The sequence below is a fragment of the Rattus norvegicus genome, chromosome 7 (genome assembly GCF_021556685.1).
Source record: "Rattus norvegicus strain SHRSP/BbbUtx chromosome 7, alternate assembly SHRSP_T2T, whole genome shotgun sequence".
NCBI classification, from domain to species: Eukaryota; Metazoa; Chordata; class Mammalia; order Rodentia; family Muridae; genus Rattus; species Rattus norvegicus.
The window spans coordinates 120512337-120537020 of NC_141540.1; the positions used below are offsets into that span (position 1 = coordinate 120512337).

At 51.0% G+C, this 24684-nt stretch overlaps 1 protein-coding gene across 8 annotated transcripts in view; it reads right to left on the minus strand.

Moving 5' to 3' along the window:
• Positions 1-22833, minus strand: part of Tmem184b (transmembrane protein 184B) — a 42485-nt gene extending 19652 nt beyond the window's left edge. For 2 of the 8 annotated variants that reach the window (XM_087558221.1, XM_087558218.1), the window contains exons 1-2: positions 16285-16491; positions 15853-15954 (exon numbers count right to left, since the gene is read on the minus strand). The gene's annotated coding sequence lies outside the window, so the exon portion shown is untranslated. 8 annotated transcript variants of the gene reach the window in all.
• Between the last annotated feature and the right edge of the window lie 1851 nt (positions 22834-24684).

Below are 24684 nucleotides of genomic sequence, written 5' to 3' on the forward strand. Positions count from 1 at the left end.
GGACGCACTGCTTATAGTGGGTATAGGGGAGGAGAGATACTGCGTCCCACTGTCCCACACCCAAGACAGACAGATGTCCCCCTGGGAGAGAGCACTCCTGGTCCAGATCCCACAGCAAAGAGAGCATTGGCTTGGCGTAGCACCTGGTCCTCAGAGAAGCAAAAGTGACTGTGGTTGGGGGACCTGCAGCTGGTGTAGCACCCTCTAATCCACATGGTCTCTGTGGCTTCCCTTTTAAATATAGTCCATGTTCCTCAAGGTGGGGAGGAGACATACAAGACAAGGCTTGGATTCCAACTGCTCTAGCAGGTTTCAATTCTTTTTTGGGGGTGGGGGTGGTGTTTCACCTGTGTGCAGGTGTGCCTGTGTGTGCCTGCAGTTGTTTTTGAGACAGGATCTCTCACTGGCTTGGGGCTTTCCAATGCAGCTACCTCTTGTTTTTTTTACATGGGTTCTGGGAGCAAACTCCAAACCTCATTCTTGGTGGTTAGCACCTTAACTAAGAGCCATTCCCCCAGCCCATGGTTCCCATTCTTTTTTTTTTTTTTTTTTTTTTTTTGGTTCTTTTTTTTCGGAGCTGGGGACCGAACCCAGGGCCTTGCGCTTCCTAGGCAAGCGCTCTACCACTGAGCTAAATCCCCAGCCCCATGGTTCCCATTCTTAATTGAGCAACTGTCAAAGTTCTGCTAATGGTATGGCAGACGGTCGTAGGGATACACCAGAGTCACCTCTCTGAGGAACATATCCTGAAACCTCTGGACCTTCATGGACTTGGGAAGATCCGGCCTTGACCTTGAGGAGCCCAGAGCTCCATGCTCCTGCAGCACCACACTGCAATGTGGAGGTCACATCCCACCATGTTATGGACAGGCGGCAGCCTGGGGCGCAGTGTGGTCAGGCGTCTAATGGGCAAGGGCTTACTAGCAGCATCTAAAGACGGAGGAGTCTGAACATACTGCAACTCACTTCACGCACACTCAGAAGACGCTGCCAAATGAGTTCTATAGTATTTCAGGGCAACTACGTAAGTGATGAGGGGGTTCTAGTCTACAGAAGTCCCAATGATAAACATGCCATTTTTGGACGCGCAAGATGCTTGGGTAAAGGCACTTGCTGCCAAGCCTGATGACCTGAGTTCAGGTGGAAATTAACCCCTGATATCACCCCCCCACACACACACACACAGAGAGAGAGAGAGAGAGAGAGAGAGAGAGAGAGAGAGAGAGAGAGCGCACATTAAATGAGTTTGGGCGTAACCGTGGGAACCCTGACACCCATCAGCCTGGATAAAGGAGGAGAAACCAGGAGATGGAGGGCAGCATCTTGCAGGACAATACTGAGGCTGGCTGTCCTCTGCTGATCTACAATGACTATTGTTTAAAAGACTCTGGTGTGCATGACATGACTGTGTCCAAATGTAAACAACCACCAATTAGTTTGTTCCTGCTTTGTCCTGTCCAATTTTTATGACTCGGTGTGGACTTGTAGTCAGATAAATATTTGCATTACTTCATGCTAAACCTCAAATAAATGCTTTCTGGGGCTGCTGCTGCCACTGACAGAGTATGACTAGGTGGCCCTGGCTGGTCTCGAACTCTGAGTTCCTCCTGTCACTGCTTCCTGAGTGCTGAGATTAAAGGTGTGTGCCACCATGCCTGATCCTAAATAAATGCTCAGGTGAAAATTTAGTGCAAAGTGGACTGTGGATTTTTTATTTGGCACAAGGTCTTAACATGTAGCACAGGCTAGCCTTGGATAAGCAGCAACCCTTCCCTGCCTCAGCCTCTCCAGTGCTAGAATTATATATAGGCATTACCCACCATGTTCACTTGGATTTTAAAATGTATAAATTGCAAGAGTATTTTGCCTGCATGTATGTATGGGTACCACATGTGTACCTGGTACCTTTGGAGGTGAAAAGGGCACAGATCCCCTGAATTAGAATCACAGATGTTTGGCTGTAAGCCACCATATGGATGCTGGAAACCAAACCAAGGTTCTCTGCTAGAGCCATGAGTGCTGGTAACTGCTAAGCCATCTCTCCAGCTCCAGACCCAGGTCTTAATATAAAGTGTAAAACTATAAAAGAGAGGCTGGGTGTGGTAGCACATACCTTTAATCGCAGTGCTCAGGAGGCAGAGGCAAAGGCAGAGGCAGAGGCAGGTGGATCTCTGAGTTTGAGGCCAGCCTGGTCTGCAGAGCCAATTCCAGGACAGCCAGCCCTATACAGAGAAACCCTGTCTCAAAAAACAAAGAAACAAAAACCATAAAAGAGGAAAACCTTTGAAGCTCGGAGGTAGGCAAGACTTAACCACCAGAAGCATTACGCACAGAAGGAAACTTACAAAATTAACTGTATACAAAGTAGAAACATGCAGGGAACCTTCTCAAAAGGCTGGGGCAGAGGAATCTCTTAAACAACCACCACCAAAAAAGAAGCCATTTTGTTTTGTTTCTCTGTGGAGCCCTGGCTGTCTTGCCTCTCTGTAGATGAGGCTGGCCTTGAGCTAAGAGATCTGCTTGTCTCTGCCCCTGTGCAGCCGGGTGGTGCGCGTGCCTGGGGCACAGACCTGGGTAATAGCCGGTGTCCTGGCAGAACAGAGCAGTCAAGAGCTCAACTGTACCATCCAATCTGAAAAGAGACTTGAAGAGCACTGACTAGGCTGATACGCAGCCAGCGAGCACATCACATCATCAGACAATAGCAAGGAAGATGAAAACCTCAGAGAGGTACCCCCCAGAACTACACAGTGAGAGACGGTGCTGATGCAAATGCTGATGAGAAGGCGGAGAAGCTGAACCTCACACATACACTGTCATGAAGATAAAGCAGATTATCACCAGGCCATTTCTCACACAACCATGCAGCCTGGTGTGGCAACCCAGCCCAGTAGTCTCGGTCCTCAGGAGGCTGGGGCAGGAAGATCGCTTGAGCTTGAGAGTCCATAACCACTGTGCCAGGCAGAATTAACTGTCAACTTGACAAATCTGGAATCACCAGGAAGATGGGATTTAAACCAGGCTGAAGGGGATTATCTTGATTCTGTTAACTGATATGGGAAGACTTGCCCACTCTGGGTGACACCATTCCCTAGGCAGGAGATCTGAATGGTAACAGTAGAGAAAGCAGCTGAAAACAAGCACACATGCACAAGTACACATGTATTCACTGGCTTCTTCTGACTGCTAAAATATTGATCGGCAGCTCCTGATGCCTTGACTTCTTTACCCTGATGGACTATAACCAGGAACTCTGAGCTATAATAAGCCCCTTCTCCCTTAGAAAGCCTGAAATAGCCCAAGTGTCTGTCACCAAATGAAGCTCAAATAAACCTTTATATCCAGACCTTAACACTATTTCTCAGCATTAAAAAAGAGAGTGTCTGCCTGGTCCTGGGATAAACTTCTTTTTTGTTTTCTTTTTTTTTTTTTTTTTCCAGAGCTGGGGACTGAACCCAGGGCCTTGCGCTTGCTAGGCAAGTGCTCTACCACTGAGCTAAATCCCCAACCCTGGGATAAACATCTTTAATCCCAGAGTTTGGGAGGCAGAGACAGGTGGGTTTGAGGTCAGACTGGTCTACAAGGTGAATTCCAGGACAGCCAGAGCTACAGAGCTAAACCCTATCTTGAAAAACAACAGCACCAACACTAGGTGAAAGGAGCCCTCTCTGTTGGGCAGGGCTACTGGAGAGATTCCTAAAACATTCATCTATCACTACTGCCCTCCAGATATGGAAGTTAAGCCCCTACCACTAAAGACACCATACACCGCAAACACAGGGCCCAGAGGTCCTGAGCTGGAACTGGCCCATATGCCTCAAGAACTAGCTTCCATGGAACCCGAAGTCGTTATACACGCTTTCAAAAGAGGACATGGGGGCTGGAGAGATGGCTCAGAGGTTAAGACTGCTCTTCCAGAGGTCCTGAATTCAATTCCTAGCAACCACACGGGGGCTCATAACCATCTGTAACAGGATCTGATGCCCTCTTCTGGCACATAGGTAAACATGCAGATAGAGCACACATACATTAAACAAATAAATATATTTTAAAGATTCGTTTATTGGGGTTGGAGATTTAGCTCAGCGGTAGAGCGCTTGCCTAGCGAGCGCAAGGCCCTGGGTTTGGTCCCCAGCTCCGAAAAAAAGAAAAGAAAAAAAAAAAGATTCGTTTATTTTAAGTATGTGAGTACACTGTAGCTGTGTCTTCAGACACACCAGAAGAGAGCACTGGATCCCACTACAGTTGGTTGTGAGCCACCATGTGGTTGCTAGGAATTGAACTCAGGACGTCTGGAAGAGCAGCCAGTGCTCTAAACCACTGAGCCATCTCTGCAGCCCAAACAAATAGATCTTAAAAGAGGGAGGGGAGACGTGACCAACAACAGTCTTACACAGCTATGATGTTCATGAATCACAACAACCAGCATGGCACCATGACCCTAAGGACTCAGTGATGGCATGAATACTGTGGCAGTGCCCAACAGCTTTCTAATTGAACTTAAGACCTGCTCGAAAACAGAGAAATCACACTGTACTGGAAACCTAGCCAAAAGGAGGAAGTATCCATACACACAGCATTGGCTTGCCTCAAGGGCGTTATGCTTAGTTAAAGTAGTCAATCCTGAGTCAGAAACTGAGTCCATTTACAGAGCATTTTCAATGTGACAGAGCCAGGGGTTAGGGAATGTGCTGCAGGAGGTGGGTTCCTTCCAGCGACAAGAAATCATGATGGGTCCACAAATGCACATGAGATGAGCCATGCAGAACTACATAGACACATGCCCTCCCACGGGTGACAATACAGAACTGTGTGAGCCTCACAGCCCGGTCCCCATTGTGCTGCCCTCAGGGAACCACTCTGAAATAGTTATAGCCAAGGAGGATGTCACCATGGAAGGAGCCTGCACCTTGTACGCTAGGTCTGAACTTCCTGTGGGTCTCAATTTGTTTCAGAGGACTGGTTTTTGTATTTGGCTTTTTGTTTTCTGCTTTTAGATTTTTAAAATTATATTTTTTTATGTGTATGAGTATTTTGCCTGCATTAGTTAGGTGCACCACACGTGGACCTGGTGCCGTTAGAGGCCACAAGATAGTGTCAGGTGCCCTGAAAGTACAATTATAGATGGTTGTGGGCCCCCAGACGGTTGTGGGTGCTGAGAAATAAACCTAGGTCTTTTGCAAGAGAAACGAGTGCTAACTGCTGAGCCATCTCCATAGCCCAAAATAGATTTTTAAAGTCTACAGCATGTAGAGATGCATATTGGCATGCTATATGGGTAAAAGAAATTAGCATGGTGCTATATCCTGACCTCCATCCCCACTGCCCAAAGTTGGCCTTAAACTCTTGTGTCCTGTATTCAAGGAATCCTCCTGGGCTGGGGGTGAGGCTCAGTTGGTAGAGTGCTTACCTAGCATGCCTGAAGCCCTACGTTCAGCTCTCAGCCTGCACAGAACTGGGCATACATGATGGTAATCCTACCATTTGGGAGGCAGAAGAAAGGGTTCAAGGTCAACTCCTGATACAAAGCCAGTTCAAGGTCAGACTGGGTGATATGAGACTCTGTCTCAAGAGGGAAAAAGAAAATCTCCCTGCGCAGTCTCCCAGAGTGAGCACAGCATCTGGCTGGGTGCTTTTAAGGGAAGAGAGAAAGGTGAGAAAGGTCGGTCATGTAGACAGCTGCAGAAACCCAGGGTAGGGTGAGGAAGAGACGGCTCCTTAACACGGAAGGAGTCTTCCACAATGAAACTTCCGCAATGAAGGCAGAACATCAAAACCTCCACTGAGGCTGAGACCCAGTGACCGAGGAAAGGCCCAAAAGAGAGACTGTCTCCCTACCTTGCAGAAAAGCAATCTGAGTGGTCAAACTGAGCAAGAGGGAAAGTGAGGCTGGCCTCAGTGCTGGGTGCTTCTACCTTAACCACTGAAAAGGAAGGAGCAAACTGTCCCAAGCAGGTTTACACTGCCTGCCGGAGGCAAGCTCCCTAGAACTGCCCTTAAAATGTCCTCAGACACATTTGTGACATTCCTTCACAGGACAGAGCTGTTGTTTGAGAGGCCCTCCCTGTGACAGCACCATCAGAAACATCAAGCAAGGAAGGCTCTATGCAGGGCTTTGTGACCCAAAACAGTATTATCTGGCATCGATTAAAAAAAAATAAATATGGTAGAGCGCTTACCTAGGAAGCGCAAGGCCCTGGGTTCGGTCCCCAGCTCCGAAAAAAAGAACCAAAAAATAAATAAATAAATAAATAAATAAATAAATAAATAAATAAATAAATAGAGGTTGGGGATTTAGCTCAGTGGTAGAGCGCTTGCCTAGAAAGCACAAGGCCCTGGGTTTGGTCCTCAGCTCCGAAAAAAAGAAAAAAAAAATCCTAAGATACTATGAAATAGAATTTTTTAGCTGGTTTAAAAAAAATAAATTCCCAGTGAATCTGAGTGTGTTCTGAATGCCTGTGTTAGAGACTTTGAAGCAAATGCCTCTGTCTGGTTTACAAAAGCATCTGACTGACAGGAAATGGAAACATACCAACTAAATTCTGATGGTTCCTTTGTACAGTCAGCCGCTGAGATGGAACAGTGAGTCTGAGGGAACCAAGGAAGAAGCACTGTCCGGTGATGTGGCCTGCACGAGCGGGCAGGGAGGTTTGTCAGGGAAGGCAGCAACGAAAACTGGGCACAGGAACTCAGAAAGCAGGATCGGGCCTTCCAAATGCTCCCTCCACAGTGCCAAAGCCTGTCTACCCTGAGCACGACAGCCTAGGAAGCCGGAAGGCTTGTGTCATCAATGACTCCGACTTTAAGGCTCATGACATCAGCTTGTCCTCTGACCTCTGTGTGGAATGGATCTTACGACAAAGAGTTACGGGAAGGGTGAGTTTGCAAATACTCTCTAGTACATCAAAACCCACACAGAAAAGCCTGGGTTCACATCCGTGAAATGTGCCATGTGTGTGTACCCTTGTGCACATGGGCAGAGACCAGATATATGAGGCTATCGATCAGGTGTCCTCTATTGCTCTCTGCCTTATTCCCTTGGGACAGGTCCCTCAGTGAACCTGGAGCTCACTGTTTTCTGGCTAGGGTGACAGCAAGCCCTAACAATCTCACCTTACTTATGCTGAGGTGACCGGTATGTACAGTCACATCAGGCCTTTTACATGGGTGCTGGGGAGCCAAACACAGGTCCTTATGATCGCAACAGAAAGGTCTCTACCCACTGTGCTATCTTTTTGTTTGTTTTGTTTTTATACCAGGTCTTACCATGTAGACCGGGCTGGTCTGAAACTCAGAGACCCACCTGCCTCTGCCTCCCCAGTGCTGGGATTAAAAGTTTGGGGGTTGGGGATTTGGCTCAGTGGCAGAGCGCTTGCCTAGGAAGCGCAAGGCCCTGGGTTCGGTCCCCAGCTCCGAAAAAAAAGAACCAAAAAAAAAAAAAAAAAAAAGTTTGGCAAGTTTGGGGTTTGTTACTGTTAAAGGTGCATAATCAAACAGTACAGTGAGCCAAGGGCCACTGACACCGTGTCTTTCTGTAGTCTCTGTGCTAACTGCTCCCAGTACAGTCCCTTAGCCCTCTCAGTCCCAGATTTCAGATCACACAAAAAGTAAAGCCAAGCACTTGCTTGGTCCCCCAGTGGCCCAGTGGCTGTAAGTGCTGTCACCCCACCACCCACTGTTCACCTGGCAACTCTGAAGAGGCCAGGTCTCAAGCTGGCGCTTTGTCTCAGACCCTGAGTCGGCTGGTGGAGCTGGAGCCTGAACCTCGCCGAGCTGGACCTGAACACAAGAGCAGGCTTTTATCTTGGGAGCAGAGCAAAGGTGCATACTGTCCTGTTGCCATGGCCTTTGAGCCAATAAGCTTAGCAACCAGGATTGTCCACCCTTTCAAAAGGGTGTAGGGCTAGAAACGGGGCGCAGTGGGTAGAGCTGTTGCTTAGAACAGCACCCTAAGTTCCATCCCTAGTACCATACAGGCCAGACGTGGTGGCTCATGTCTGTAATCCCAGTAGAAGGCTTGGAAGTTTAAGACTAGCGTTGGCTATACCGTGAGCGGAGGCCAGCCGGGGGTGTATAAGACTGTGTCAACAAAATTAAATACGTAATTAAGTAAACAGACTACAGCACTGCACACGGTCTGGCATTCACACAGGGGTCTAGGCAACCCCCAAACCTCCCATGCACAGCACCCCCATAGAGAAAAATGTAGCTCACTTGCCTCGGTAACACCTTTAAAAGTTATAATTAGTCTCACACCAATTCAGGTCAGATTTTGGCTGCAAAATGAGTCTACTGCTGACTAAGGAGGAACCTCTGGGGTTCCTGCAAGATCTGGAGTCTACGTGGTGGAGAAGGGGCACGGCTAGGGAGGCTCTTGAGCACAAGGACTGACTTCTTCTCTAACAATACCCCCCCAAAACCTGAAATCTACTCAGCACCGGCAGGAGTGGGCTCTAGTCTTGACTCCCCGCGGCCTCCTTCCCGGCCTCCGGCCTCCTTCCCAGCCTCCTGCCTGAGCCTGAGCAGCAGAAGCCCTGTCGCCTTACATGTCTGAGTGCTCAGGAGCTCCTCCTCTGCCCTGATCCTCAAGGTAACAAGATCACCAACTCTCACCTCACCAAAAACAGCACCACCACCTTGGGCCCCGCCCACTGGAGCAGAACCTGGCTGGTGCTAGCCACTCAGCACTTAGGCCAGTGTTACTGTTTCCCACATCTCTAGGCCCATGATGCCAGGCATGCAGCAGGGACACGGGAAAAGGCCACTGTGAGTGACTGAGCAAGACGGGGCCTGACCTTGGAGCCACCCAGCACACTCTGTGGGCTCTGTCACCTGGACCCTCCCCACTGCTGACACTTTGCAGTTTGGCTTGAGCAGGAGTGTTCGGCTGGAAGGAGGTAGGGAGAGGGCAGATGATGGAAGCTGGGTCACATCCACTGTCTTCCAGCCTGAGAAGGCCACACCAAGGGGAGCCAAGGACTATTACAGGGTTGGGGGAGGGGGGGCGCGTACAACATGAAGGCGAGTCTAGGAAGACAGATGCTGTCACCAGCTGTCACTAGCCAGGGGCTAGTCACTGTGGGAATAAGGAAGTCCCCTGAGTTAGAGACACCAACATAGGGGGACTCATGCCTGCTTTCTCCGTGACAACACTGTGAACTCCTGGAAATCAAAGTTCATGCTTCAGGGCACCTGCTTTGGGGTCTGCAGTGGTCTGTCATTCTCACTTCTGAACTCTGTCCCCACTGCTTATACATGGCCACCTTCTGTCATATCCATGGTTTCTTCTCTCACGGCTATATTGCTATTTGGGTGGACAGCGACGAGGCTAGAATGTGTCTGCTGAACACTGATTTGGGGACAGGGGACACGGCGTGGACAATGGTGTGGAGCCAGCCTGCACCCTCCTGATGTTTCAGAAGGCTGTGCCAAGAAGGCCTCACACAGGAGCAGTTGGACAGGCCACATGTGGCACTTCATGTGAAGTAGATCTTATCTGGTCAGAGCACCCAGACCAAGGAGTATCCTCCCTGGGCAGAGACCCTTCAGGGCCACCATGATACAAGGACAGGGTTCATGCTAAGTCCCAGGCCTGTGGCTAATGGGAAGGAAGGAAGCAAGCTTGGGAAACCCAGTTCTCAAAACAAGGAGTAGGCAATACAATATCCCCTCCACCTTAGGGAACTCAGGAGTCAGGGAACTGAGTGTGACCCAGAAGAGGCCAGAAAGCATAGTCAGAGGGGAGTGGGAAGGAGGGTCTGGAATACATTTCAACCTCACCCTGGGCAATGAGCTGTGTCAAACCCAGGAACCCACACAGTAGACTTCCCCTCCCCCAACACAGGCCACGTCTGCAGCCTACTCTGGGAAGACAGGCCGCTGTCACTCTGTGAGGACAGCCTCCTTACACTGCCTTCCTTCATCATACTGCCTGGTCTTTGAGCCCTGGAGCCACATCACCTACACCTGACTCTGAGCTCTGCCACTCTAGCTGTGTGTCGGAGACAAGTTATGCAACTTCTCTCTGCTTGGCACAAAGGGCACATGGCCACACCCAAGCCAGAGGAGCTTCCAGGAAAAAACAAGACTCAAGTTCCTATGTGCACACTGCTGTCATTACCATACTGCTCTCATGCTACCGCATCCTCCCATCATAGAGGGGTGTGGTGGGGTGGGGGTGTCACATTCCCACCAGCCTCTGAGCCCAGGCTGGCCCTACTTCTGGTCTCTGATTCTCTTTAAATCTTGTGTGTACACAGTAAGCATGTTTTTATATGATAAATGTGTGTATGATATGTATGTGGGGTATATATGGGGTATTTATGCAATGTGTATGGTGTGTCTATGGTGTATGTATATATGCATATGTGTGTACGTGGTGTGTGTGTGTGAATATGGTATACCCATGCTTAGCATGTGTGTGTAGCATGGTATGTTTGTGTATGCTCTGTGTGTGCGTATATATTACATGTGTGCAAGCAGAGACCAGGAGGGTGTCGGGTATTCCTTTGAGGAAAGGTCTCTCTCTGAACTTGAGTTCATATGCTTGGGTTTGGGCTGGAAGCAGCAAGCCCCAGCAATCCTCCTGGCTCAGACTGTGACCCCCTTCCCCCAGCTCTGAGATGACTTGTGCATGTGAGACTTAAGTCTCACACTAAGTGCTTGTTAAATAGGTGACAGGATATGAACTCAGGTCCTCATGGTTGTGCTTGCAGAAAGCACTCGCTAACCACCTAGCCCTCCCTCCAGCCTCACTTCATCTCAAACTCCACCCCGCCCCCCGCCTCCCCCCTGCTTTGAAACAAGGTCTCACTGTAGCTGAAGCCAGCTAAAACTCAGGGTGATCCCCCTGCCTCAGCCTAAGTGTTGGCTTTACAATCAAGAGCCACAATACGCAGGCAGATTTCCATTCATTTCACTTCAGGTCTGAACCCTGCCAGGCTGAGCTGTAGCCATGAGGAGCATGCTCAGGCAGCGGCCACCCTCAGGCCAGGCTGTACTGGCAACAGGTGGGCAAGCGCTTGCTTCTCTGGAATGTGAATGGCCCAGAGGGAATGTTGTTCTTGCTTGTCCTTATCCCCTGGGGGAAGGCCCATTTTTACATGCCTCCTCCACTCCCTCAAAGGGGCTCACTTGAACACTGCATCTGGGCTCCTTTGTTTCTGGGCCTGTAGTCTGGGAATGAGGAGCTCTTCTTAGACCTGGGGTGTGGAAGGACTGAAAGCTCAGCTTGACCAACCTCCAAGCCGCTGCCTTTGCAGGGAAGCTGGCCCACATCAGAGACAGACATCAGCCCACAAGCTGGCCCTTCTCCAGAGGGGATTAGAGGAAAGAGTGGCTGGCCAGCAGCTGGCAGCTTTGCTTGGTGAGCTTTCTGAAAAAGGTCACATGTCTCACGACAGGTCAGAGGTCCACTTCTCCCACAATACTGTTCCCATCAAGACACCACCAGACAGGCCACTGTGGAGGCTCCACAGTCCCCTTCTCCCAGGCCCACATTCCCATCGAAGCCTGAAGCAGAGAGGAAAACTTACACAACCCTGGCCTGTTTGTGCTTGGCGAGTGGGGACATCAGAAGCAGAGGCTGCAACAGGGGGATCCAAGCCCTTCAGTTCCTGGGGATCACTTAACCCTGCCTTGAATTCAGTGATTTTGCTCTGGGTTTCTTTGGGGTTTCGCTGCTGTTTTGTGATTTTTAGGACTGTATGTGTGTGAGTGTTTTGCCTGCATGTTATGTCTGTGTCCCACTTGCATGCCTGGTGCCAACGGAGGTCTGGAGAGGGCAACAGCTTCCCTGGAACTGTTAGGATGGTTCCCAGCTACCATGTGGGTGCTGGAAGTGGAACCTGGGTCCTCTGCAAGATCAACAAGTGCTTTGAACCACTGAGCCATCTCTCCAGCCCTGAATTTAGTGGGGTCTTTTGGTTTGGCCTGTTGGTTTCTCTAAAAAAAAAAAAAACAGAGTCTAACTATGGAGCCTTCTCTGACCTTGAATTCTCTATGTAGACAAGTCAGGACTGTCTCTGATCTGACTGTCTCTGCCTCCAGAGTGCTGGGATTAAAAGTGTACACCATCATGCCCAGAGTTCAGTGTTTTGGGGTTTAGGCTGAATTCTGGTTACTAGTTCTCATGCACGCCGTGCAGACAGATTCATGTGTGCCTGTGGGGCAGAGGCTTTGGAGCCTCTCTGATGAGTTAATATCCCGGCTAGCACTGAGAACATGGCTGCAGAATCCTGAATCCCAGCCTCCTCACTACCTTCTGGGAGCAGGCTTTCTTTTTTTTTTTTTTTAATATATTTATTTATTTTATGTATGTGAGTACACTGTAGCTTCAGACACACCAGAAGAGGGCCTCGGATCCATTACAGATGGTTGTGAGCCACCATGTGGTTGCTGGGATTTGAACTCAGGACCTCTGGAAGAGCAGCCAGTGTTCTTTAACTGCTGAGCCATCTCTCCAGTCCCCGGGAGCAAGCTTTCTAAACAAAGACTACTGCAGGTGCCTTTCCCTGGGGTGTCAGCACAAGACTCTGTGCAGGGTCACTAGATAGCCAACCCCAGACAACAAATTCCATTCACAAGTACATAGTGAGCAGGCGGTCCATCCTGGTGAACGTACACAAGAGTGTGCAAGGGCCTCAAGACAAGAGCAGAAGAGGCCACAGCACAGATGCCTGTCCACACAGGGAGGGCTACACAATGTCATAAGCAGCCAGTAGACACCTCTACAGCAGTGAAAGAGAACAAAGGACTATTCTACAAAGCTAGATGGCCTCCCTGACACGAAGGGGAGAAGCCAGGCACCACAGAGACCAGAGGGGCCATGCATCAGATGCTCAAACCAGGCAGAATGAATCCCAGGTGCTGAGCTGTGAGCATCCTTACCTGGGAGGGTAAGTGACCACAAGGAGTCCCAGGGAAGTCAGGTACCTGGGACACAATGCAGGAAGTCCCAAGTGACAGCAGCAGGGACAGCGATGGCTGTGGGAAGGGCAGAGGGCAGCATAGAGCAAGACACTGAACTGATGCCTGGAGCTGCTTTAAAGGGCAGCAGCCAAGGAGCTGGGTGAGCACAGGCGAGGAGGTGGGGCATTAGGAACGCCAACAGTGCAAAACCCAGCTTCTCCAGTAAGCATGGATCAAGAGCCACCACAGAGGGAGGGGTCTGGGACAGCCAGGGCTTTAGCTGCCCATGGGGAAAGCCCTCAATGTTTCAGAGGAAGCACACTGACCACAGCAGGGATTTAAAAGTGCCAAAGCCAGCCAACAGCAGCGGAAGAGCTAGAGGTCCTAAAGAACCCCAACCCTGCCCAGACCCTTCTGTGAAAACCAGGGGTATGTTTTCACTGGATGGGGTCAGGGCCTAAAGTGAGGCTGGCTGCCTGTGAAGGGTGGCCTGGCCTTCCTACACTGGGCAAGCAGGGAGTTCGTTTAAACCCGTGTGATTTTCTTCAAGGATGTAACATTCACGTTTCAGCCATCAGAAGCAGCCTGGTAACATTCAGGAAGCTGAGGTCGGAAGATCACTGAACCTAGGAGTTTGGAGGCCAGTTTGGGAACCCCTGTTCTTTTTGCAGGCAGAATGAGGCACATCAGCAAGCAGTGGCCAGCGCCAGTGCCCTCCACCCCAGAGGTGTCACAGTCCTGGCTTCCTGGGACTGCCTAGGGACCATCTACACACAGGAGCACTTCCCTCACTCCACAGAGGGCTTCTGGGTGTGGCACCTTCTACCTGCTGCTTTCATTCAGCCGCTTGTCTACAACAGCCCCGAACCCTCCATTGCCTCTGCCGTGACTGCACAATGGTGCACAGGCTGTAATTTCCCTGGGTCTCCCTGTACAGAGACAATGAGGCTGAGTCCAGGCCTTGGATATTTCAAAGCAGCAGCAATGCCCGATGTATGTGTAACCGGTCACTCTGCTCAGAGTGACACGTCTGCAGGCCAATCCCTCACGCAGCTTCCAGGGGTTCGGAATTGTACGTTCAGACAAGTCAAGCAGAGGTGGCATACACTCAAGTTGTTCACCTAGGAAATGAACTTAGTGTTGGCAATGACACTTGAGGTAGGGGCAGAAATGGCAGAGAAAAGCTGAGTTTTCAACAAACCCGGCTCTGGGTGAGAAGATAATAATAGACCCAGATCAGACCCAACTCACTCAATGTCCTGCCTATGAACTTGTTCCCCTTACTTATACATATGGGGAGACTCGGGGATGGGGTGCAGCTCAATAGGCGAGCCCATGTCTAGGAACACACATGCCCCAGGGTCTCTCCCCAGCTTGGCCACAGGAAAAATGAAAAGACTAGACCTAGGTTGTCAGCCCTTCCCAGCTCCAGCTCGGATGCCCTGATGGACATAAATGGGTCACCAAGATACCTCGCTCTAACTGACGTCCTTGACTGAAGGCACCAGTATAAAGGGGGGTATCTGGTAGGCCTGGGAGGGAAGAGTGGGACAGAGAACCGAGGGTCTCTAGCTGCCAGTCTAGCCTTCCCACAGGAAAGAAAAGACCTCACATCACACTCTGACAGAGCTGTGGGGACATCACAGCTATGCAAACACTCACGTTACATGACATCCACCGTCTCTGCTCCTGGTCCATCACTAACGTTACATAACTCATGTGCCCAACAGCCATCCTATCTAAGCACCACCCTGTAGCCAGCCAGTCCTGAAGGATGGGGGCTGCTTCAGGCAGGAATCAAGTGTCCTCCCTGAGAATGAGGGTGGCTGAGGACATGTAACCAGCCGGACAGGGCTCCCTCCTCTTCCCCAAATCAAGCCCAGCCACTAGAAAGTGTGGGTGAAAGGAAAGGCCTCCTGGCCCCAGCTGAGTGGGAGAGATCTCTGCGAGAGGGACCCAGACAGTCCACACTCGGGCTCTGCTCCCACAGAGACGTCTGGGGACTTTAAAATATCAAGTCCCGTTAACTGCACCAGAGCAACTGCTTCACGAAGCAACGATTCATCCTTAGCAAGCCCAGAATGTCACGTTCCTGCAGCCTTAAACCCCTTCGGAACACTCACACATCATACAATGTCTTCTGGATGTGAGGCAGGACCCCAAACCACTCAAGATGACTCACTCTACCTCAGGGCTATGTCCCTGGCCTCTGTGAGCATTCCACGTGGACCCACTATCTGAAAGTCCTCCCTTCTCTCCAACTACCATGAACCGCATCCATACAGTTTTGGCTTGACTGCCTGTCAGCCCACCCCAGGCAAGAGCCACACACATCAACCAGTAGCTTCCTTACAGTTTCCCACCTCTGGCCACCTGGTATGCCAGGCTTTCCAAGGGGCGGTGGTCTCTCTCAGGAAGAGCAACACTGGTGGGCACTCAGGCCAGGGAGAGCCTGCTTTCTTCTGAGGCCCATAGGCAATTTACCCTCTGAGTCCCTGCCTCCCATCTAGAGAATTCTCAGGGCCAAGGGAAGTGTAGCCTGCAAAGCCCTACACAGCTCATAGAGAGGACGGCATTATTACACGGCAATGTTAATAATATAAAAACGACCACACGTTTTTGCCAACACTCAGCACTGTGCAGTGTAGACACCTACACTGAGTCCTGTGGGATCCCCCTCACTGCTCACAAGATGAACAGAGATGGAGGCCAGAGGCTACGGCAGCTACAGCAGTGCCTTCAGAGCTTTTCTAAAAATGGCCATGGGTCCTGGAGAACAGCTGCGTTCTGCAGAGTGGAGGTCCTCTGCCATTTGCCACGGGACACAGTCTCTCTTGATGTAGCATGTCCAAGGGGGAGTTCATCAGAAGAGAGATGTATGTCCCTCAGGGTGGGGAGGCTGTGTGACCTGAAAATCCCTTTTGGGGTGACAAATGTAATTACCTCAGGAGGAATGGGGAGAGAGGGGAACAGCCATCTTGGGATGGACCATGATAGTCTCAGCAAGAGAAACATTCTTCACAAGATCCCTGCTCAGACTTCAGGCTGTGAAAGAAACAAGGGGTGCATGTACGGCTTTCTTCACAACCATGTGACCTGCCAACCTGGCCCTCACCCTAGTGACCAGCCTTTTTGTCCTGGGAACCCACCCAGCACAGGAAGGCGAGCAGATGCCCACTGTGAGCTTAGAAACAGCAAGTGGCTTGCCCAAGGCCATCACTCCAGTTTTGCTGCAGCCAGGATAGAGGCAGGGGACCGAATTCCTCCCACTGAACTTCAAGCAAAGCTCGAAGTCATTGTTCTTCACCTGTGGCCAACCTAGGCAAATACCCATGACCCATGCTCAGAAAACAGTGAGACAGAGTAAGCTCCTACCGAGAATGAACATCAAACTCAACGGCAAAGCCTTCTTCTGCGGGGAAGTGTAGAGAAGTTGAAATGGAGTCCGGTGTAGCCCAGGGTGTCTTGAATCAACAGAAGCCGCTCCACTAGCACTGGCAGCACACAGGCTACAGCCCAGACTATTCTCATGCAGAGCTTCTCACAGTTAGTGTCGGCCCTTCATGTGGGACTCCAACACACAGGAGAGCCGGAAGTGACTCTGCTCAGGCACAAAGGCTTTCTGGGTGGGATCTTCCCCTCTGGTTTCCAACTCAGAGAAGGAAAAGGAGGTGTCTGCTAGGCTTCCTGCCTTCACTGGAGTCGGAGACTTCCCTCACCCCCTGCAGGCAGACACTGGGCACTGCTGGCCTCCAGTGACACAACCTCAGTCTTAACAGACCATCCTGTTCTAAGTTGAGCATGGGAGTACACACCAGCACTCAAATGTTAAAGGGAGGAAGATCAGGAGCTCTGAGCCAGCCTGGACTACATACGCCTTGCCTCGAGCAAACCTCAAATCCCAGTACTTGGGAGGCAGAGACAGGCAGATCCGAGGCCAGCCTAGTCGACGTAAAGAGTTCTGGGCCAGCCAGGGATATACAAGGAGACCTTGTCTAAAATAAATAAATAAAACTGTCGAATAAATGAAAACTAAATTGCTGGACATGGTGCCACATGCCCTTAATCCCAGCACTCTGGAGGCAGAGACAGATTATCTCTGTGAGTTCAAGCCTAGCCTGATCTACACGATGCATTCTGGGATAGGGAGGACTATGCAAAGAGACCCGACCTCAAAAATAAATAAATAAATAAATAAATAAATAAATAAATAAATAAATAAATAAATAAATCAAGGAGCAAACAGGACAGCCCTATTCTGGTCGCCACGGAGGGGCCATCACATTTCAAGGATAATGTCCGCTTCATCCTGAGCGGCAGTGCATTAGCCATCCATCTGCCCACTGGAAATTCTCCACGCTGCACTCAGTGCAGGTTTCAAGCCAGACAGACAGTGGGGCGCTGCTGACTGAAGGCAGGGGGATTCCAGTGTGTATGCTGCTGTCCAGCCACAGCTTGGGCCACGCGATCACAGCAGCATCTAGGAATGTGAGCAAATGCTCCCATGATTGCTCAGGCTAAATCCAGCTCCTGAGTATCCCCTGCATGCGGCTTTCTCCTCTCTGGGCCTTTGAAGAGCAGAGTTCCAGGAATGGCTGTTGAGAATACTGATGGCTGGGGGCTGGAGAGATGGCTCAGTGGTTGAGAGTACTGGCTGCTCTTGCAGAGGACCCGGGTTTAATTCCCAACAGCCGCAGCTCACGAGTATCTATAACTCCAGTTGCAGGGGATCCAACATCCTCTTCTGGGTATGCTGGACATGTGCACGCACGGGGCAAACACTCATACATACAAAATAAAAGTCAATAAATCTTGAATCTGGCCTCCAAGAGGCAGAAGTCACGTTCAGTGAACATGAATGACAGTCTTGCTAGGGACCGGTTTGTACGGCCGCGATTGTCTGTAGGGCTGCGTGGTTGGTTTTGTGACGTCGATTCACGTCACTGTGTAAGCCCGCGCCTCTGCCTGAAACCCACTTTCTCCACCTTTCCACATGGTGGCATGGTAACTGTCACTGCCCTCAGAAAAGCGCCTGCCCAGGTAACAAGGACCCCTCAAAGCATCCCTGACAACTGTAATTGTCCTGCGGTTGGTGTCTCTCTCTCTAGATGGATGCAGCTCCCCACATTACGCCTGACAGACTGGACTCCTGAAGAAATTGAACAGGAAAGAGAGCTTGGGCCACACAAGCCTGAGGACCTGAGTTCGATTCCCAGCATCTGTGTGAAAGGCTTGGCGTGCTAATGCACGCTTATATTCCAGACTGGAGAGGCAGAGACAGACAAGTCTCTGGGGCTCCCTGCCAGCCTACCTAGCCTGAGAGTCCCAGGTCCTAGGGAGAGACATTGTTGTAAAAAACAAGGTGGATGAAGAACAAAACACTCGAGCTCCATTCCGCACACTGTGCGCTAACCAGAACGCTGGGTCGCCATAGCCCTGTAATGTCTATGCGGCTGGTACTTGCATTCTACAGATGAGGCAAACTGCAGCTTCTGTCCTTCCCCAGGCTGGCCTCAAACCCATCCTCCTGCCTCAACCTCCAAAGTAAAAGGATTACCTAATGTGCAACAATACCACCACCTTGATTTTATCTATTCATTTATTACTTTATTGTTTGAGACAAAAGCCTCACAATGCAGCCTGGCTGTCCTGGAACTCACTATGTAGACCAGGCTAGCCTAGAACTCACAAAGATCCATCTGCTTCTGTCTCCAGAGTACTGGGATTAAAGGCACGAGCCACCATGCCTGGCTACCTTAATTTTAAGAACCATGAATTATACCTGTTAAGCAACCCGTCCAAGGACACGGTGCTAATAAAGCAAGGATTTGACCCACAATTCCTAATTCTCTTTCCAGGTCACGGGAACTGCTTAGCTCATTAACCTCCTCTCTCCTGCTCCCTCCCACAATTCAATGTGTCTGCAAAGCCTCTAACTTTAAACTTTAGTTATTATTACTATTATTAGTCTGTGCGTGTGTACATACATACACACACACACGCGCACACACACACACACACACACACACACACACACACACACACACACGTATGCTACAGCGCACATGTGGATGTCAGAGGACAACTTTCAGGAGCTGGTTCTCTCCTTCCACCACAGGCTCTGGGGATCAAAGCTGGGTCATCAGCCTTGTACAGAAAGCGCTTTACTCACTGAGCCATCTCCCTGGCCCAGATTCCTGAACCCTCAACTGCCTACACTCAGGCACCCACTGGGCTTCCTCCCTCAACTCTCATGTTCACTGCCTACAGCCCATCAGCCCCCACCTCCTGGAATAGCTGTGTTCTGCAGGATTCTGCAAGATCCCCTCTAGAGACACGAAATCTCACAGCCTCTGTCCAGAGACGGGATGACTGCAATTCCTCATACAGGAAGGACCAGCACTGCATCAAATGCAGCCACCCCGGCACCTGGCAAAGTAGAGCAAGAAGCCTTCATGGAGCTCAAAGGAAGACACAGCCGTTATGCCCAGCTTGCCTGGCTCCAATACTGACTCCATCCCCTGCTCCTTCTGCCCATGTTCACAGACCTGAGGGGTCCATGTATGAACGGTGGGTGACTGACCGCCCCTCCCAAGGTGACAAGAGAAGCTAAGAACCCAGGAGATCTGGGAAAATCAGAGGTTTGATCCTTAAGAAAGCAAGTTCAGGGCTGGCACCTGATAAACTGGGCAGGCAGTACATGCCTATAATCCTAGGCATTGTGAGATAAAGGGAGGGTCAGAAGTTCAAGGTCATCTTCAGCCACATAGTACATTCAAGTACTGCCTAGAATACCGGGAGACCCTGTCACCAATTTAAAACAAAACAAAACAAAACAAAACAGGTTTAGTTCAGTGGAGCCGAAAGACAAAGACGAGGCCAGCAGGAGAGCAGAGCCTAGAGCACAGTGACCTTCAGCCCAGAAGGTTAACAAAGGAAAAACAGAGCTGAGACTAAAGAGACGCCAGGCTCCAAAGGGGCAGCAAACAGGAAGGAGGGAGGTCATCTTGGAGTTATGGTCCAGAATGAAGGAAGCAAGACGCAGGGTGAAGATGCACAACACCACTTCCTCTCAAACTTTCAAAGGCTTTTTTGTTGACCACATGGGGATCAAATCAAAACCCTCTGAGAGGGAGACACTGCAGGACTCTGTGTCTGCTTGGGGCTCCTGTTACGTGGAACCCTCCTCTCCTCCTCGTTACTGCACCTCTAACTTCAGGACCAGGAAGGCACTGAGCACACCTCAGGTCAGAAGGGAAGAACAAGGCTTGGAGAGCCGACCAACTGACCTGTGATGAGACCGGTTGGCAGCCCCACCTCATGGACGGAGGATGATGGAATGGGACTCATGAAAGCACTTTGAACTGTGCCTACACACGGTAAGTGTTCAAGAAACGAGCTGCTGTTCCTATTGTCCTCTGGGTCCCTTCAGAGCCCTCTCCCCACCCCAAGTAGAACACTGCCTCAAATGTATTAGTTATGTACTGGGCTACCTCAGCCAACCACAGCCTTTGACAGGGGACAACCCAGGTCTCTGGCCTCTCTTACCTGATGGCCAGCAAATTCAGGGCACACAGGAAATATTCAGGAAGTACCTGCTGCCCCCCAAAGCCTCAGCCAAGGTCCTGGGGCAGACCCCACACCAAACTCTGAGCCTAGCTCCAGGCTTCCCAACACTCACACCAAATCCCCAGTCTCATTCGCTGCTACTCACTTTCAAAACAATAAAAGCCTGGGCCCTGCCTTGCCTAGCAGTTTCTACTCCAGGGAACATGCTGAGAGAAATGCCACAGTGGGGACTGGAAATAGCACTGAGCCCCTCTTGGGGAGAGGCCTGGGCAGGCCAGCTGGCAAACAGGAGCAAAACCTCAAAGGCAGAGAGTGCTAGAGGGCTGAGGACATGGCTCGGTGGCACAGTGCCTCCTGAGTGCCTCAGGTCCTGACCAAGTGCACACGACCAAAACAGAGGAAAGAATGGGAGAAAGCAGACTGCAGACAGGAGGCCAGGGCCACAGAACTAGGACAAGCTGGTCACTGACGCCCTCCCACACAGAAGCTCTTCTCTCCTTCTTAGTACAACCCCATCACCCTGGGAGCAACTTACCAGTCATCCCCCAGGACTGCACAAGGACGCCCAGGTCACATAAGGATCTTAGGGGAGTATTTAGAGCCTCACCACCGACACTGGCCAATGGGGTCACAATCTATATTCACCTCCCCGGCAGACTGGGAGCCTCTAGAAGCAGGTACTAGATCCTGTTCCTCCGTGTTCTACATCAGGAACATCAGGGAGAGAAATGGGCCAGCAGGGACTGGAGGCAGCCCTGAGCACACAGTAGATTCTCAGTACGTTACAAGGCAATTTGGCATACGTAGGGATGAAGGACTCTACTAGAGCCTACTAGTACCACACCGACAAGTGAGTCACTAATCTCCATCCCACCCCACCCACCTTGACCTGCTGCCTCAGTTTCCTCTCCCGTAACCATGCATGATAATTTAGTCATACAACTGCTGTGAGAACAAACTGGGATAACATGGATAGCAAAAAGCCTATGAGGAATGTCAGTCGCCAAACTTTGGCTCAACTATCCCTCTGTACTGAAGTCTTGTTTTGTTTTGTTTTTTTCCTGGCCTGTTCCCCCCTCCCATCTCCCCAGCATTGAATCCACCTCTGTACGCCTCTGCCTTTGTCTTGTGTTTCTGGAATCCCTGTACTTATTTCCAATTCTGATTCTGCCCAAGCCCCTGAGGGCTCCTGGATGCCTAGATCCTCACATCTATGTGCATGTGGGGGCACCAGCCTGGCTTCTGGGGCTCCCCCACCCTAGGGTTCCAACTTAGGCACAGAACAGAACTCTCAAGATATTCAGCTGTACAGAGCCCAAGGGCCCACCAAACTTGTTGACACGGAGGGATGCTGCAAACAGCCCGTCAAGAAAGCCAGACCTCTGAGACCTGCACCGTGTGTGTGTGTGTGTGTGTGTGTGTGTGTGTGTGTGTGTGTGTGTGTGTGTTGGCTGGGTCTGAAGCACTAGCCTCCAGGGCACAGATTGCTACTTCTCTCCTTACACAAAGCACCTGGCATCCGGATGAATAATACATGGACCTTCACCTCACACACAGGTATCAGGCAGGACGACACCTGCTTTGCCCCACCAAGACCTCCAAGGGAAGGATGGATGCGATGTCTTGCCTCATACAGTCCTCCAGAAAGGATACAAACTAAAACTCCGAGCCCATTCCCCAGACTCCTTTGCTTTGCCATTGCCTGGAGCTCCCTAGCCCTGAAGTCCTAGTCAAGCAAGGTGTCCAAGGGCGTGCCCCGGAAAACAGGCACAACACACCCAAACAATCTCTAGGGTTCCTTTGAGCATCCAACATCCTGGGGGCCCCGGATTCCAATCTGTCCCCCTCCAAATCTACTGACTTGTGTGCAAAACGCGCGCACACCCCCCATTTACGCATGTACCGCCTCAAGGGCCGACCACCCGGCCAGGTCAAAGCCACTGCACTGGGGACCGACGCCTCTCCGCTCCGTTCAGTCCTGCCAGGATGCAGCACATCCACCGCGACGCGCACAGTCCCATCGGTAAGAGGCTGGGCCCCGCGCCGCCCACCCCGGCTCCCCCACGAGCAGGTCGGGTTACACTCAGGGCCCCGCCACGCTGGCGAAGCGGGCACACCCACGGGCTGCTCGGGGGGCCTCTAAGTCCCTTCCTCCCTGCGGGAAGTCCCCAGCGTGGGGTTCTCCCCAAAGTGCAATCCCCGCCTGGCCCCAGTTCATCCCGCGCATCCCTCCGCCCGGGTACCTCAGGAGCCCATGGCGCTGGAGTCTGCAGGCGGAGCAGGCGGCGCCGCAGCCCGGTTTCTCAGCCGCCGCTGGCGCGTCCCGAGCCCCGCCGAGTACCGCCGCGACGCGCCTGCGCACTCGGAACGCCGCTGGCGGGGGCGGGGCCGGAGCGCGCAGCTGAGGTCACTCTCTGAGCCTTAAAGGGACCGCGCACTAAGAAGCACCACGCTCAAATCTCCAGCCAGGAGGATGGTGCTGTCCTCTCGCAACTCGCAAAGGCACCGTGAGAGACCCAAGGCCCAGATTCCCGAGTCCCATCCACTACAGTCCTGGGATGCAGACAAACTGTCCCAGACACTCGCGGGCTAGCTAGAGTTTCGATTCTCTGAAAGCCTTGTGTGCGTCAACTCTGAAGGTGAAACGAGATCCAGTTGTCCTTTGAGATAGGGAGGGTGAGTGTGAGGCTATGGAACGGACTTCCACGGAGCGTTTTGTGTAGTTGTACAAAATGAATCTGATCCGGTGGAGCTGCCCCGCCTCGTTCCTGGCTGCCTAACTAACCGATTCTGGAGGTGTCATTCCAGCCCCTATCCCATTTTGATTTGTGAGGTCCCCACGTCTTACCCAGATGACTGAAATGCGTAATATGCAACCAAGTTTATTTTTATCTCCAGCTCCAACTGTCTGCCGACGCTTCTTAGCGGGCTCAGCTGCTTCCCCTTCCACACACGTTTCTTCACAGCATTCCCCAATCCTGCTTCCAGTCTCCAAGTCAGAAGGTCTGGAATCATCCTTGAGTGCTCCCCCTCGTCCCATCAGCGTGGACAGGACATCCTGCATCCCTAGACTCTAACCTCCACCCTACCATACTGCTGCCATGTGGTCCAGGCTCTGCCCAGGTGCTTTGGACATCCACTAAGACAGCACCAATTTTCCAACCTTGTCCTCTGCAGGTGTTTGTGTCGATGTGAGAATCAGGGATTCCTTAAAAATCTAGGTCAGTGGAGGAATGCTTACTAAGCATTCACCAGACCCTTCTTTTGATTCTTTGCACCAGAATAAAGAAACCCATCCAAAATATAGCACTTCGCTCAAAACTGCAACTAGTTCCCCATGTCATGAAGTGGAGCCAACGACTGCAGATCTCTGCACAGCCTTGATCAGCATCTCCCTCGGCAGGCATGCCTGAGCCCGTCTCCCCCTTTTCCTGGACACTGGCCTCTTGCTTTCTCTATAGCCAGGTGTAGGCATTCAGCTTCCATGCCTTTGCACCTGATGTCCCCTCTGCCGTGGTTACAGTTTTTCAGGCACCTTTGAAGGTGTCTTCAAAGGTTTGCTCTGCTGGTTTTTCTAGGGAAGCTGAAGAGGCAGGACTGTTCTGAGACAAATATCTCCTACCAGAGTAAGACTGCTGAGCCCCTCACATGCAGTCCATATTCAATAGCTCACTGTGCCCTGTCCTCCCAATAAAATTGAATTTCTAACATGCGTCGATCATTTTCCTATCTTCTCATTCATCTTCCAGGAGAACCCGAGTTCCAGAAAGACTGTTGCATTAACTTTGTCTGGGGAGATATATACCCCAAGTAGGAAGGCACCCAAACAGATCAAAGATTCTACTCAACTCTCCCTCCATGAATCTGTGAGTTTTGGGGGCTTTCCATGGCAAAATGGGGGAGGGATTACTGGTAGCTGTGATGTGTAACTCTCCCCAACCCGCAGTTGAATGGCCTTTGGGAATTAGAGTTCTTGGGAGGTAGAAAATTATAGAAGGGGGAGCCATTCCCATGAAGCTGTGGAGAGGTATTACCCATGCCGGACTGGGACTCTTTTCTTTTTTCATGTTGCTTTTTAAATACCCCTAAGCAACCGTTCCCTCTTGCTCCTATAAGCAGCTGTAATAGACACATTGAACATTCATTCACCAAGCCAGATTGGGTAGGATCATTCCTTTTTTCTGTGGCTTAGTCCCTTACCTGGGA